Here is a 16,154-nt window from a genome sequence, read left to right on the forward strand (position 1 = left end):
TCATAAATAACACTCTTGTCTTCTGGTACCTCCGGTCACTGTGCAACTTGTGACCGGGTAAAGTGCGACAGTCTCTTGACGAAACAACCACGGTTTCCTATAAAACCGGTAGGGGGCGCTTTAGGAAGCGCAACTATTTACAAGGGAATATGGCCGCTCTCAGTCCTCGGCCAGGTAATGGGAATAGGGATGACCGCTCTCAGTCCTCGGTCAGAGGGATTAAGGGAAATACGGGTAACAGTTCAATTCTCTGGTCCCAACGGGGACTATTTTAGCAGCAACGGTTCACTGTGCCCCGACGGGCAACTATATACAGCTTCTACTCCGCTGCACTCAACGACGACGTCCTCCTGCTCTTTCTTTGTGATTAACTTTAGCTTCAGACCCGTCCGGGCACGTAGGCTGGGCGAACAGGTCCTCACCCAGGTGCGGTACTTTAGGTGTTATGGGCGCCGTGGTGGTAGCGGCGCCCGGGTTAACCAGGCCTTGCGACCAGGCCTGGGGCACCTTGAAAGTAAAGGGCACCGTAAGAACGGTGGCGCCCTGGGCTACTTGGCCCTGCGACCAGGCCGGTGGCTCCGCGGAGGTAGGGGGCGCTGTTGGTATTGCGGCGCCCGGGGGTACTAGGCCTTGCGACCAGGCCGATGGTACTTCCTGCTTGGTCACGCTCGGGGTCGAGGCGTATGACGTCACAGGGGTCGCGGCCGCGGCTTCCGGTTGAGGCCTAGTCTGTGGCGGTGACGTTGCGGTTACGGGCACGGCAGGGGGTACTTCGGGCTCTGCGACGGGGAGCTGGGGCAGGTTCGCGGTTTCCCGGTTTGGGGTAGAAACGTCCCCTTTACCTGCCTCCTTTCGTTCGGCTCCCTTCTCGGCGCCGTCTCCGGCCTTCAGTCCTCCTGCGCCATCCTCAGAGGCGGTCTGTCTCCTCGTCTCGGGTGGCGTGCTCCGCTGACGAGTCTCGGTCCGCTGGGCCATCTCTCGGCTCCACTCCGCCAACGTCTCTCGTTGCACCCGGGCCATCCTCCGTGCGAGGCCCTCCAGCGCAGTCTGTGCACACTCCCGATCTCGGGGGAGCTGTGCCAAGACCTCCACTAAGCCTAGTGGGGTCGTTGCTTCTAGCAGGCTCCTGACCAACGGGTCGGTGCTGCTCTGCTCTCCTTCCGTTGTCTCCAGCAGGCTCCTGGCCAGCGGGCCGGTGCTGCTCTGCTCTTCTCCCATCTCCGGGTAAGCTTCTTCTGGACTCAGCTCTAGGCTTCTTGTCTCCGGGTGCGCTCTCTCCAGACTGCTCCAGGCGACACCCATCTTTGTTCTCTCCTTCTCAGTCCTCCCACTTCGAGGGCGGTCCCGGGGCCACTTGGTGATTGTCAGCTCCAGGGGCAGTTCTTTCACGCTGACAGACACCTCTAGCATCACAGTCTCTGTTGGTGGGGGCGGTTTCCACTTTTGGCGCCATTTTCGGTCCTGGCCCACGATGGGAGGTGGCCTCTTGCCACCCTCTGGCACGCCCATAATGGCGTCCGCTCTTCCAAGGCGGGAAACCTTTGGAAATGGCGGGAATCGTCTCCCAGTGGCGGGAAACTCTGCAGATGGCGGGAAAAAGCTGTTAATGGCGGACAACCGGCGGGAATCGATCTGTGACGGAGTCCGATGGCGGGGACCCTCCGGAACCGGCAGGAGACTTCTTTTTGAGGTAAACTTGTTCTTTTCTTCAGGCACGCAGTACCCGGGTGTTGCGGGCACGTGATCCTGCCGACTACGCCAAAGTTGACGCGCCCCCTGGGCCATATTCTTTAGGGGAATACCCGGAGCCGGATCAGATGGGGGTTGTAGTCTCCGAGTGGCTGTGACCCGGTCCGTGCCCAGGGTGTCAAGCTCAGAGTATGTGGCAGTCCTACAGATGTTACAAAGTTCGTTATGTCGACTACGCCACCCGTTGGATTGCGGTCACTACGGCCGCCGCTGCAGCAGGGTCCGCTGAGGCTGATGGTGTTGGTGCAGCTTTAGATAGTATAACCCCCAACGGGAGGGGTATGGCCTCAGGGGGTCAGGTGCAGAGGATGGGGGTTGTGGTGGTGCAGCGTAGATGATAATTAAAGACAGAGTCGGGTTGTGCAGTTCAGGGTGTTTACTTACTGCAGATATTCCGGTCACTCCGGCCTTGAGTGATCACCCGAGCCGTGCTGCGTCCACCAGGTCCTGGATTCAGCCAACCCCCAAGCAAGTCCGGAGCGTGTCCCTGAGCCCTCCTTCTTGTCCTTTCTTCTGGCCGTCCCCACCAGGGATCCACCTAGGTCCAGCTCCCTCGGGCCTTCTGTTGGGAGACCCTTGGCCTTGGGTTCCCTGACCCTACATGTGGTTTGCCTTCAGGGTAGATGTGGTGGGTGGCCGTGGCAGATCCTGCCCACGGCCTCCGGTCTCTGGCTGAGGTGTGCTTTAGCCCCCACCAGTTTGGGATCCGGTACCCTATTGCCAACTCTTCACCCTAGGTTTGTATGTGGGTTCTCAGAGTTCCTTCTTGTTTCCCCCTCTGGGTCTCTCTTTCTCTCCTCTCTCACTCTTGCTCTGGGGCTGCTCTGCTCTCTTCCTCTGACTGCTCTGCCAAGACTGATGTCTCTCTGGCTCCTCACAGACTGACCCTGATCTAAGATGGTGCCCACCTTAAATACTCCCTCTATGTGTGAGCTCAGGTGACCAGCACCCAATGAGCTCCTAACTTTACCCAGGCTGCTCCCCCTATCTGCCCCTACACTACTGGGATGTACCACCCCCCTCCCACTCCAGCCAGGAACAGACTCGGTCGTACCTGCACATTTCTAAGTGGGAGTACCGTTGGTCTGCTCCTCGGAAATGGGATGTGTGTAGTGCATGCAGCTTTCTGAGCTCAGTTCCACACTCCATCCTTACCCGGGAGTGGAATATCACACCTCTGGGTTGAGGTGCAATACCCCTGTAGCAGCCGAATCCTCAGGGTGCTACAGATGTAGAATGACATAAATCCATGCGACACATTCATTCCTGCATTGAGTGTGTCAAAGGTTGTAATAAGTTTATATTCCCTGACTCTTCAGAGTTGCATCTAAAATATGCAGCATCCTGCTACGTGTGAATGTACCCATAAGGAAGGAGGATATTTTACAATCAGTGAGAGGCGGAAATATTTTTGGTGCAACCTGTGCACAGGGGTCTAAGAGGTAAGGGGGCCACTACCACCTCCAAGGCAGATGGAGTTGTGCTTTATGATGAGATATTGGATTTTGATAGGGTCCATATATCGTTTTTTGCACAGGGGCCTCTTCTGTCTGTGTGCGCTCCTGCAGACAGTGACACTTGCTTCGCAGAAAGTACAATAATTCTATACTTGCCAACTCTCCCAGGAAATCTGGGAGAGTCTCTAAAAAAGGGGAAACCTCCTGAACTTCTGGAGATGTTGGCAAATCTCCCCAGAAAGCAGCACTCCTTCATCCGCTTGTATTGCTGTGATGCCAAGCAACCACTTCAATCCCTCATCAAGCTAAAGACAGTTTTGAAAAGTTGGCAAGTATGAGCCATATCAATTCTTTGGAAAACACTTGAATCGCAAAAGAAAAAAAAAGTATAAAGTATATAATGCTGCTAAACCCACGCAACCAAACCACGTCCACATGCGGAGGCAGATGGGGGCACAATTCTGAATTTGATAAACCTGATTGTGATCACAGTAAAACTGGCTACACACATAAGAATATTATCAGCCAGAATGCGTCCAATTAATTGTACGTCACATTGTTCATGTGATCAAAGTATGAACATGTCTGACTGAACTGACAGATCAGAGAAATAGGCAATCCAGAATGGAGCAGTAGCAGCACAATCCCTCCATCTATTCATTCATTTATTCATTCCCTGTGGGACTGCCTGAAAAAGTTTATCTCTTTCCTCGGTGTGTCCCTTAGAGAATGAATGGAGTAGTGGTATTCATTGTTCAACTGTCAGTGGTGGGAATAAACTTTAAGCTTTTTCTGTAATTAATGTAAAACTTCAGAAAAAGAATAGAAATTATTTTTATAATTTTTCTTAGTTATCCTCTCCCTTCACCTTCCACTTTACCTACTTAGGGTCATTTATGTGCTTCAAAACCACATTGTCTCACTATTAAAAGTTATTTCTGCTTGCTCTTATGTAGATATGGATCATACCCACCATAAAACGGTCTGGGGTGTAACGCAAAGTGGAAAGCCAGATGGTGGCAGCTGCCGAGTATTTAGTTATCTAGGTAAGTAAATCGTTGCAGATATATGTCATTCTTATAGAGTCTTAGCGAGGCTTTCTTCTACCCCAGGGCAGAGATTCCTTTTTCTTGCTCTATTATCTAATTATTATGGACAAGGCAGAGTGGCTTGTCGGTGCCCCCCTCTGGCACCAAACTCCTGGAGCGTATGCCCTGCCAGCCAACCCTTAAACTATGGCGCCAGTGGAGTCCCAAAACAGGTTGAACATACAGTAGCTGAAATTTACTATATAATCTATGATACAGCAATGGTCCTATATATATTTCTTCTCGGTGTAGGAAAAGACTGTAATACAGCTCAAGCATCCTGAAAATGAAATAATCATGAACATTGCTCCATTACATTACACATAAATATATTGTGCCTTTGAATACGTCGGACTGATCTCATTCATAAATGATCTATGGTTTAGCTTTGCTCCATTGTATTTTTCTTTGTAGCCATTGTTGGCTATGTCCATAGTCTGATTTGTAAACCACCTGCAGGAGATTTTACTCCCATCTATCTCTCCAAAAAAAGTACATCTTCTTCATTGGCAATGGAGTGAATTTTTCAAAATTGGCATTACATATGCCATTTTTAACCAAGAAGGACACTGGAGCAAGATGCGCCTACTAGAAAAGCGGTGAAGCTGGCATAAAATGAAAAAGAGTTGCAAAATCTTTGCACAAAAATTTGCAACTCATTTATGATTTTCCTTCCTAAGGGCGTTGTCAGACGTCCGTATAAATGGCACTGAGATCGGAATGTAGTGCAATGACGGACTGGTCGGCGGCTCTCCCTACCCGAGCATGACAGCTTCCTATGCAGCTGTCACACTTGGGTAGGGAGTGCCACCGTCCAGTCCGTGCACTGCGTTTTGATCTTGGTACGATTAAAACGGACGTCTGACTGGGCCCTAATTCTTAGCAATGAGACAGCGTCATGTTACAAACTGTATTTTCACACGGGGCAAATTTGTTGCATACATTTTTGCATTTATACAATAAGGCTTGCAGCAATCTATATGAATCTTAATGGCTGATGGAACAGCTGTTTCCCAGTAAGATTAAAGGGAACCTGCTATGTCAAAAAATGCTATCAACCTGCAGATATGGGGTTAATCAGCAGGTTAATAGTATTCTGACTCCGTGCGGCCGCCACAATAAAGCCCAGCTAACAGGAGGAAATTAACTTTATTCCTCCCGGCAGCCTTTGGCTTTCAATCATAGAGGCATGGCCGGCGCAGCTTCAGTCACTGCTCAGTGCATAGTGCGCAGCGGCTGTAACCTTACCCCGGCACTGACTGACAGTCAGCTCATTGAGGAATAAGGTTCATTGCCTCCTGGCGGCCGCTCTTCAATGCGGAGGCCGCACATTTTAGGACACTATTAACCTGTAGATTAGCTCCAAATCTGCAGATCATTACAAAAAAATTTTCATAACAGGTTCCCTGTAGGAATTTTGCATGGAAATAGTAAAATAATCTGCAGCAGCACAGGGTTGCAGCGGTTAAAAGTCACAGCATGACTGCTGTGTGTGAACGCAACCTAAGACATTACTTAAACAGGAAGCACTTCTTCTTAGGCCCCCTTCACACATCAGTGTCTACAATACGTGTGGTGACAGTTTTCACACGCACTGAAGACACTTACACATGTAGACCCATTCAAATGAATGGGTCTGTGCACATGTCAGGCTATGTGCGCACGTTCAGGATTTGAAGCAGAAATTTCTTGAGTGTTTCTGCATCTCCTTGGCAGGAAAAATGCTGCGGAAAAATCGCGTGTTTTTGACGCTTTTTTAATGCTGTTTTTGAAGCGTTTTTGTACATCAATGAATTCTTTTGGGAGCTAAATAAAGTTATTTGGTGGGACATTGCTTAAACCCTTGGATTAACATCAGAACTGGGTGAGAGTATTGGTTAATTTAAATGATTAAAGAATGTGTCTGTTTTATTTCAAATAAAGTGTTTGCTCTGTGTGTGTGCTTATTTAACTCTTTACTTCTCTTTAATTAGGTTTGGTGATGAAAGGGTCTGATTGACACCTTGTCATCACTAAACAAAAGAGCTAGGTGTCAGCTAATCCCATTCAGCCTATCTCATTAGCATTTCCATTCATGTAATTTCTGGGGCAGCTGTGAGGTGCTATTTTTAGTCTAGGAAGGTGCCATTAGGCAAACATGGTCCTTGGCCATTATTAACAGCTCACAGCTGTTTCGTTAGCATTTCCATTCATGTAATTTCTGGGGCAGCTGTGAGGTGCTATTTTTAGCCTAGGAAGGTGCCATTAGGCAAACATGGTCCTTGGCCATTATTAACAGCTCACAGCTGTTTCGTTAGCTACATCCCCCTGATCAGCATTCAGCAGCGCTTTGGACACAGCGTATTTTTGCTGCGTCCAAAATGCGGTATTATAATGCCGCACTTTTGTTGTCGGTACATGTGAATCCACCGCAAATAATAACACTTCAATCGGTCAAAATCTGCAGCGGAGACTAGCGTGTCCGCTACAGAAATTGACATGCTGCGGGTGAGCTTGGGTACGTGGCCACGATCAGGAGCCGCTGCAGGTTTGACTCTGCGTGTTTATACAGCGTCAAACCCGCAGCGTCCAGATGTTACAGCATAGTGGATGGGATTTCTCGAAATCCCATGTCCACTATGTGTGCATCAGAGGCTGCGAATCACCCATGGACACTGACATGCGGCGCATCTTTCAGGACCGCAGCATGTCAAATTCTCTTGCGGAGTCGCTAGTCTGTGCAACAGAAATTTTACCACTAGAATGTATTGAATGCGGTAAAGACGCAAGTTCAGCGAACACTTGTGGATTTACCTGCATTCAACAGAATGCAACGTTTTGGAAGCAGCAAAAAAATATGCGTCCAAAGCGCTGCTACGTTCGGATCGTGGGCACAAAGCGTGACATTTAAAAAAAAAATGGCGTGGGCTCCCGCGTCATTTTTAGAACCTGCAGAGGAAAAGCCGACTGCTGGGGGCTGATATTAGTAGCCGGTGAAGGGGTCATTAGCCAACAATGTTCCGTGGATATTAATATCAGCCCAAAGCTGTTTGTTTAGCCTTTACTGCATAGATTACAGGGGGACCCCAGAAAAAAAATGGCGCTTAGCCTCCACCGAGTGGGGTAATGAGGTTGGGGTTCACGTCAACCTTGTATTGGCGGCTGATGTGAAGCCCAGGTTAGTAATGGAGGACATCTATAAGATGCCCTCATTACTAACTGCATAGTAAAGTTATCGCCGCGTTTTCAATAAGTACACGGGCAGAATAAAGTATTTTAATGAAATAAAAAACACATGATTTGAAAAAAATTTTTTTTATTGCTCTCTCAGTCCCTGATCTTCTGAAAAAAAAGTAAAAAAACAAACAGCCATATCCCTCACCTGTCCGCTGTCACGACGAAGTCCACGATTACCGCCAACGATTGTCCCTCGGTGAGCCGGGTCACTTCTACAGCAGTGACATCAGCAATCACTGCTGTAGAAGACAGCAATGTACACTGACAAGGAGTGAAAAATCACTCCTGTCAGTATACATTGCTGCTGCAGGAGGTCACTGGGGCTCATCAGCTGAAGGATCAGCTGATCAGCCCCGGTGAGCTCACCACCAGTACTGGTGGGAACATTCTTCCGGCCGCCGGAAGGAGAACATCGCCGGGGACCGAGCACCAGGAGGACACTGGGGGGGGGGGGGGGGGGGCGGACAGATGAGTATAGTGTTGTTTTGGTTTGTTTTTTTTCTTTTTTCTCTTTTTAACCGCGGGCACGCCGGCTTAGCTGAGTAGACTACTGCTCCCCCCAGTCGCGCCGCTCTCGTTGTTATCAGCGGGAGCGGCGGTCGGATGAGAGGAGTAGTAGTCCTCCTCTGCCGACCTGGGTACCACCCACGACCCGTTTCCGCCACGAATTTGCGCCCATTGGCTTTAATTGAAAAGCAGCAAATCCGCGGGTATAGATATTATACCTGAGGATTTGCTATGGTTCAATTCAAGTCAATTGATGCAAATTTGCGACGGAAACGCGCAAAGAATGGACATGCTGCGTTTTTTTCCGCAATGGTAATCCTGAGCAGAAATTTACGCATCATGTTCACAGCACATTAGGATTACCATTGCAATAGCTGGCAGACCAATTGGCAAGCGTTTTCGCAGCGTTTCCAAAAACGTCCGTTGCAAAAACGCTTCATGTGCACATAGCCTCAGTGTTTTTTGCACGCAGCACGGGCTGCAAAACGTCCCACACACGTGCACACTGCTGCCACACAGATGACATCCGTGTGTCAACCTTTTGACACGTATCGGCGCCTAGGAATCAGCGGTACAGTGCGCGCTGTTCCCTGGATCCGGGTGCTGAAGGCTGCTCACATCATTGTCGGCTGCTCGCGCTGAGATCAGCGTGAGAAGAAGACAATGATGGGAGTTGTCTTCAGCCACCTCTGTCTACATCGAGTGTAAAATTAAGAATTAAATAAAAAGATGGCGTGGGCTCCCGCGTCATTTTCATAACCAGCAGAGGGAAAGGCGACCACTGGGGGCTGATATTACTAGCCAGGTAAGGGGTCATTAGCCAAAACTGTTCCCTGGCTATTAATAACAGCCCACAACTGTTTGATTAGCGTTTACTGGCCAGATTACAGGGGAACCCCAGAAAAAAAATTGATGTTGGATCCCTCTATAAATTTTCCCAGCAAATTCTAAATAGAGAGCTGTGGGCTGATATTAATAGCCAGGGAAGGGGCCATGGATACTGGCCCCCTCGAGGCTAACAACATCAGCCCTCGGTGGCCCCAGAAATGCATCAATAAGATGTGCCAATTCTGGCGATTAGCCTCACTCTTCCCACTTGCCCTGATATGGTGGCAAGTGGGGTAATAGGGTTCAGGTTCATGTCAGCCTTGTATTGGCAGCTGACATGAAGCCCAGCGTTTAGTAATAGAGAGGCGTCTTTAATATTCTCCCATTACTAACCCCATAGTAAAAGTTTGTAAATAAACACACAGCCTGTAAAAAATGCTTTCTTTTAAATAAAAGTTCACATACTGTTTTACACATTGATTTAAAAATAAAAAAACACTGCTATACTCACCTAACACCTAATCCATCTGAAGCCATTGTCCCCTGTAAAAAAAAAAATAAAAATAAAGCAAATGTATATTCACCTTGACACCTAATCCTCTGAATCCATTGTCTCCTGTAAAAAATAATAATAAATTATAAACAACCATATACTTCACCTGTTCGAAGTGGAAAGAATCCATAATGCCCCACGCCATAATCCATCTGTGCGACATGTGCCCTTAAGCATGAACGTGGCCTGATACGACCGTTCACGCTGAAGAGCAGGGGAGAATGACTCGCTGCAGCGAGAGTGGGCCCATGAACTGCAGTGACCTAAGTGAGCTCAGCGCAGGACCATGAGAAGTGGTGATCTCACTGAGGTCACCGCAGTTCATGGACCTGCTCTTGCTGCAGCTCATTCTCCCGTGCTCTTGAACATAAACGGTCGCATCAGGCAACCTTTCATGCTCAAGAGCACATGTCGCATAGGAGGATTACGGCGTGGGACACTATGGATTCTTTCCACATTTTGACCAGGTGAGGGATATTGTTGTTTTTTTATTTATTTATTTTTTTACAGGGGACAATGGTTTCAGAGAATTAGGTGTTAAGGTGAGTATATATTTGCTTTTTTATTTTTTTACAGGGGACATTGGATTTAATGCATCAGGTGTTAGGTAAGTGTAACTGTCTTTTTTATTTTAAAATAAAATGGTGTGGACTTTTATTTCTAATAAACGATTTTATTTAGGCTGTGTGTTTATTTACAATATGACTATGGGGTTAGTAATGGGGTCATCTTATAGACGCCTCTCCATTACTAACCCTTGGGTTTCATGTCAGCTACCAATACAAGGCTGACATGAACCCCAACCCTATTACCCCACTTGCCGCCGCACCAGGGCAAGTGAGAATTGTGAGGCTAAGCAAACAGCTGTGGGCTGTTATTAATAGCCAGGGAGCATTTTTGGCTAATGGCCCCTTCCCTGGCTAGCAATATCAGCCCACAGTGCTTTCCCTCTGCTGGTTATGAACAAGACGCGGGAGCCCACGCCATTTTTTTTCATTTAATTCTTAATTTTACACTGGATGTACTCAGTGGGTGCTGAATACCGCTCCCATCATTGTCGCTTGCTCTCACTGACCGCAGGGAGACAATGGAGAAAAAAATGTCTCCATCTTTTCCATTCTGTCAGTCCGTGGAAATCTAACACATTGACTCGCATGGCCTAGTGCAATCCAAATATTATATCAAATCTGGGCATTCTGAAATTTTTTTTTTCACATGTGCACAGCCCCATAGACTAACATTGGTCCGAGTGCGATCCTATGATTTGTCTCGTCTGCACATGCCATAACGTTGACGTATTGGCACCACTTAGGTCTGTGCATGATTTTACACTTGATTCTTTTTATACTTGCAGATACAGTTGTTAATAGACAAGTACAGATTTTTATAGACACGTAGGCAGCAAATAACATACAAGTTGATGGATTTTGAGTACAATATCATTTTTACCATGTTACTGTGCTACCAAACATGAGGATTATTAGTTTGTCACAAATGAGATTATGACACCTAAGCCTATTACCATGTATCTTATCAAGGCAGTAATCTTCTGTATTGTTATATAAGGCCGCAAATAAATAAAAAGATATTCCCTTTTTTCAGCTAATTTCTTTTTATTACTAAGACTATAATTTAAAATTAGTGTGTGAACAAAAATATGTATGCATATGAACAATACACATGCATACTGTACATACAGATTTAAGGTATATTCAGATGTAAAGTAATTTTTGCCAATTTTTCCATCTCTGATTCTCACAGAGGAAAATGCACAACATAATACGGTCCTAGCTAAGCGGTTACGATTCTTCTATTCTTTTCGCATATTGCTTTGGTTTTTACTTTCAGTCTGGAAATGAACTAAATAAAGCTGATTTATAGTATATTTTCCTCATGGACAAGAACAGGTGGCTAAAATCCACCAAAAATCTGCAACAAAGTGGAGATTAAGGGCTCAAGTCATCAAAGCTTTGACGCCTGAAATCTGGCATAAAAATCGCAACATTTTGGTGCAACACGAGACTGCGCTAAAATTTAGTAACTTTTGGTGTTCTCATACCATTTTCATCCAGTTTAGATAAAGTGGGCTGAGCTGGGATGGGGCTGTTGCTTTCAGACAGAAGAATCACCGGCAGAGAAGAATATCTTCTTTTTTTTTCTCCAAATATGCTGCTAACCCACTGCAGAAAGTGTCAGCAGCAAATCTGCAATGTGTGAACTTACCCTAATGACTGCAGTTCAGCACTGACAACAGAGTTCCTCTGTGCAAGTATATGGATATGGCCGCATTTTCCAATTGCCGATTCGATGACAGAGGTGTGGTAGCCATGCATTCCTCGTTCATTGCTCTTCAGAAAACCTGCAAGTTAGGCCACGACCTGACTATCAGTATTTGGTCAGTATTCGGTCAGTATTTTTTCTCAGGAGTGGGAGCCAAAACCTGGTGAGGAACAGAGAAAAGGTATAATAGAAACAAGTCACCAATTCTGTATTTATCACCCACTCCTGGTTTTGTCTCCCACTCCTGAGAAAAAATACTGACCGAATACTGATAGTGGGGCAGTGGCCTAATCGTGAGATATGGATAGGAGTAAGAGTAGTCCATTACCTATAATGTAATAGACAGTAGGGAACTTAATTATTTTTTTAAGATATCTTGGCACCTTACCACTTTCCAGGAACCTTGCACAAGTGGGCAATAATATGCACATGTAATATGCCCACCCTTACTGTGAACCCTATTTCGTTTTCATGCCCCAAAAAAGAAGAGGTTCTGGTTTTGTAGAAAGTAAGCAGATGGATTTTAGATTTTATCTTTAGATCATTTTGGTATGTTAAAGGGAAATTCTTTATTCTTCCATAAAAAAATATTTTGAATTATTAAAACTAAAGAAAAATCATTTATGTTTTATGGTAAATAAAGGAATTGTTTCATTTTAATATAGTTGAAAATATGTCTAAATATACAGTACAGACCAAAAGTTTGGACACACCTTCTCATTTAAAGATTTTTCTGTATTTTCTTGAATATGAAAATTGTACATTCACACTGAAGGCATCAAAACTATGAATTAACACATGTGGAATTATATACTTAACAGAAAAGTGTGAAACAACTGAAAATATGTCTTATATTCTAGGTTCTTCAAAGTAGCCACCTTTTGCTTTGATGACTGATTTGCACACTCTTGGCATTCTCTTGATGAGCTTCAAGAGGTAGTCACCGGAAATGGTCTTCCAACAATCTTGAAGGAGTTCCCTGAGATGCTTAGCACTTGTTGGCCTTTTTGCCTGCACTCTGCGGTCCAGCTCACCTCAAACCATCTCTATTGGGTTCCGGTCTGGTGACTGTGGAGGCCAGGTCATCTGGAGTAGCACCCCATCACTCTCCTTCTTGGTTAAATAGCCCTTACACAGCCTGGAGGTGTGTTTGGGGTCATTGTCCTGTTGAAAAATAAATGATGGTCCAACTAAACGCAAACCGGATGGAATAGCATGCCGCTGCTAGATGCTGTGCTAGCCATGCTGGTTCAGTATGCCTTCAATTTTGAATAAATCCCCAACAGTGTCACCAGCAAAGCACCCCCACACCATCACACCTCCTCCTCCATGCTTCACGGTGGGAACCAGGCATGTAGAGTCCATCCGTTCACCTTTTCTGCGTCGCACAAAGACACGGTGGTTGGAACCAAAGATCTCAAATTTGGACTCATCAGACCAAAGCACAGATTTCCACTGGTCTAATGTCCATTCCTTGTGTTCTTTAGCCCAAACAAGTCTCTTCTGCTTGTTGCCTGTCCTTAGCAGTGGTTTCCTAGCAGCTATTTTACCATGAAGGCCTGCTGCACAAAGTCTCCTCTTAACAGTTGTTGTAGAGATGTGTCTGCTGCTAGAACTCTGTGTGGCATTGACCTGGTCTCTAATCTGAGCTGCTGTTAACCTGCAATTTCTGAGGCTGGTGACTCGGATAAACTTATCTTCAGAAGCAGAGGTGACTCTTGGTCTTCCTTTCCTGGGGCGGTCCTCATGTGAGCCAGTTTCTTTGTAGCGCTTGATGGTTTTTGCAACTGCACTTGGGGACACTTTCAAAGTTTTCCCAATTTTTCAGACTGACTGACCTTCATTTCTTAAAGTAATGATGGCCACTCGTTTTTCTTTACTTAGCTGCTTTTTTCTTACAATAATACAAATTCTAACAGTCTATTCAGTAGGACTATCAGCTGTGTATCTACCAGACTTCTGCACAACACAACTGATGGTCCCAACCCCATTTATAAGGCAAGAAATCCCACTTATTAAACCTGACAGGGCACACCTGTGAAGTGAAAACCATTTCCGGTGACTACCTCTTGAAGCTCATCAAGAGAATGCCAAGAGTGTGCAAAGCAGTCATCAAAGCAAAAGGTGGCTACTTTGAAGAACCTAGAATATAAGATATTTTCAGTTGTTTCACACTTTTTTGTTAAGTATATAATTCCATATGTGTTAATTCATAATTTTGATGCCTTCAGTGTGAATGTACAATTTTCATAGTCATGAAAATACAGATAAATCTTTAAATGAGGTGTGTCCAAACTTTTGGTCTGTACTGTACATGGTGCAAATATTAATATACATACAGTATATATACAGGATGAACCAAAAGTAGATGAACAGTAACACATATTTATATCCCTATTCGATCTACTGTACACCTACTTTTGGTTATATATACACACAGTTGTGCTCAAAAGTTGACATACCCCGGCAGAATTTTTCCTTTCTTGGCCTTGTTTCAGAGAATATGAATGATAACCAAAAATGTTTTCTCCACTCGTGGTTATTGGTTGGGTGAAGCCATTTATTGTAAAACTACTGTGTTTTCTCTTTTTAAATTTTAATGACAACCAAAAACATCCAAATAACCCTGATCAAAAGTTCACATACCCTGGTGCTTTTGGCCTGATAACATGCACAAAATTTGACGCAAATGGGTTTGAATGGCTACTAAAGATAACATCCTCACCTGTGACCTGTTTGCTTGTAATCAGTGTGAGTGCATAAAAGCTGAGTGAGTTTCTGGGATCCAGACAGACTCTTGCACCTTTCATCCAGCCACTGACGTTTCTGGATTGTGAGTCATGGGGAAAGCCAAAGAATTGTCAACGGATATATGGGAACAGGTAGTTGAACTGTATAACACAGGAAAGGGATACAAAAAGATATCCAAGGCATTGATAATGCCAGTCAGCAGCGTTTAAACTGTGATTAACAAATGGAAAATCAGGGGCTCTGTTAAAACCAAACCACGGTCAGGTAGACCAACAAAAAATTTTGGCCACAACTGCCAGGAAAATTGTTTGGGATGCAAAGAAAAACCCACAAATAACATCAGCTGTAATTCAGAACTCTCTGAAAACTAGCGGTATGTCTGTTTCAAGATGCAAAATAAGGAGGCACTTGAAGAAAAATGGGCTGCATGGTCGAGTCGCCAGAAGAAAGCCATTACTGCGCAAATGCCACAAAGTATCTCGCTTACAATACGCCAAACAGCACAGAGACAAGCCTCAAAACTTCTGGAACAAGGTAATTTGGAGTGATGAGAACAAAATTGAACTTTTTGGCCACAACCATAAACGTTACATTTTGGAGAGAGGTGAACAAGGCCTATGATGAAAGGAACACCATTCCTACAGTAAAGCATGGAGGTGGATCGCTGATGTTTTGGGGATGTGTGAGCTACAAAGGCACAGGAAACTTGGTAAAAGTTGAAGGAAAGATGAATGCAGCACGTTATCAGCAAATACTGGAGGCAAATTTGACCTCATCAGCCTGGAAGCTGCGCATGGAACGTACTTGGACGTTCCAACATGACAACAATCCAAAACACAAGGCCAAGTCGACCTGTCATTGGCTACAGCAGAACAAAGTGAAGGTTCTGGAGTGGCCATCTCCGTCTCCTGACCTCAATATCATTGAGCCACTCTGGGGAGATCTCAAGCGCCCAGTTCATGCTAGACAGCCAGGAATTTACAGGAACTGGAGGCTTTTTGCTAAGAATGGGCAGCTTTACCATCTGAAAAAATAAAGAACCTCATCCAAACCTACCTCAAAAGACTTCAAGCTGTCATTAATGTTAGAAGGGGCAATACACGGTATTAAGAACTGGGGTATGTGAACTTTTGATCAGGGTAATTTGGATGTTTTTGGTTGTCATTAAGATTTAAAAAGAGATAACACAGTAGTTTGACAATAAATGGCTTCACCCAACCAATTACCATGAGTGGAGAAAAAGTTTTTAGATTATCATTCATATTCTGTGAAACAAGGCCAAGAAAGGAAAAATTCTGCCGGGGTTTGTAAACTTTTAAGCACAACTGTGTATATATATATATATATATATATATATATATATATATATATATATATATATACTGTACATACACAAAATGATACAACCATAAATGCAGAGTGACTTTAGGGGCGCAGCCAGATGGCCATATAATATGGACGACGATTGAACCGCAATGCTCAGACTTGCCGGAAGCTTTCCTGACCCTAGCATGACCGCATGTGTTTTTATGCAACAGTCACTCTCAGGTCAGGAGAGCTGCAGGCCAGTCTGAGCATTGCGGCGAGATCGTCGTATGCATTATACGGGCGTCTGACTGCTTTAGAGTTTTCATCATCCAAATCAAATGCAAGTGGTGCAAAATCTCACAGGTAGATTTACAGGATGAGTCAGTCTGTGAATAATACTTCGCAATGTCATATACT

General features: G+C 45.2%; 1 protein-coding gene across 2 annotated transcripts in view; it reads right to left on the reverse strand.

The window, feature by feature from the left end:
- The window catches only part of LRRC9 (leucine rich repeat containing 9), a 198,616-nt gene that overhangs the window by 167,046 nt on the left and 15,416 nt on the right, over positions 1 to 16,154 (reverse strand). Inside the window, exon 1 of one of the 2 annotated variants that reach the window (XM_073638738.1) lies at positions 11,622 to 11,645. The exons of the other annotated variant lie outside the window; for it this stretch is intronic. The gene's annotated coding sequence lies outside the window, so the exon portion shown is untranslated. Of the gene's footprint in view, positions 1 to 11,621; positions 11,646 to 16,154 lie in introns of those variants that run through there. 2 annotated transcript variants of the gene reach the window in all.

Source organism: Phyllobates terribilis, unplaced genomic scaffold, assembly GCF_046119375.1.
Source record: "Phyllobates terribilis strain yellow unplaced genomic scaffold, ASM4611937v1 Scaffold_7__3_contigs__length_470593459, whole genome shotgun sequence".
Classification (NCBI taxonomy): domain Eukaryota; kingdom Metazoa; phylum Chordata; class Amphibia; order Anura; family Dendrobatidae; genus Phyllobates; species Phyllobates terribilis.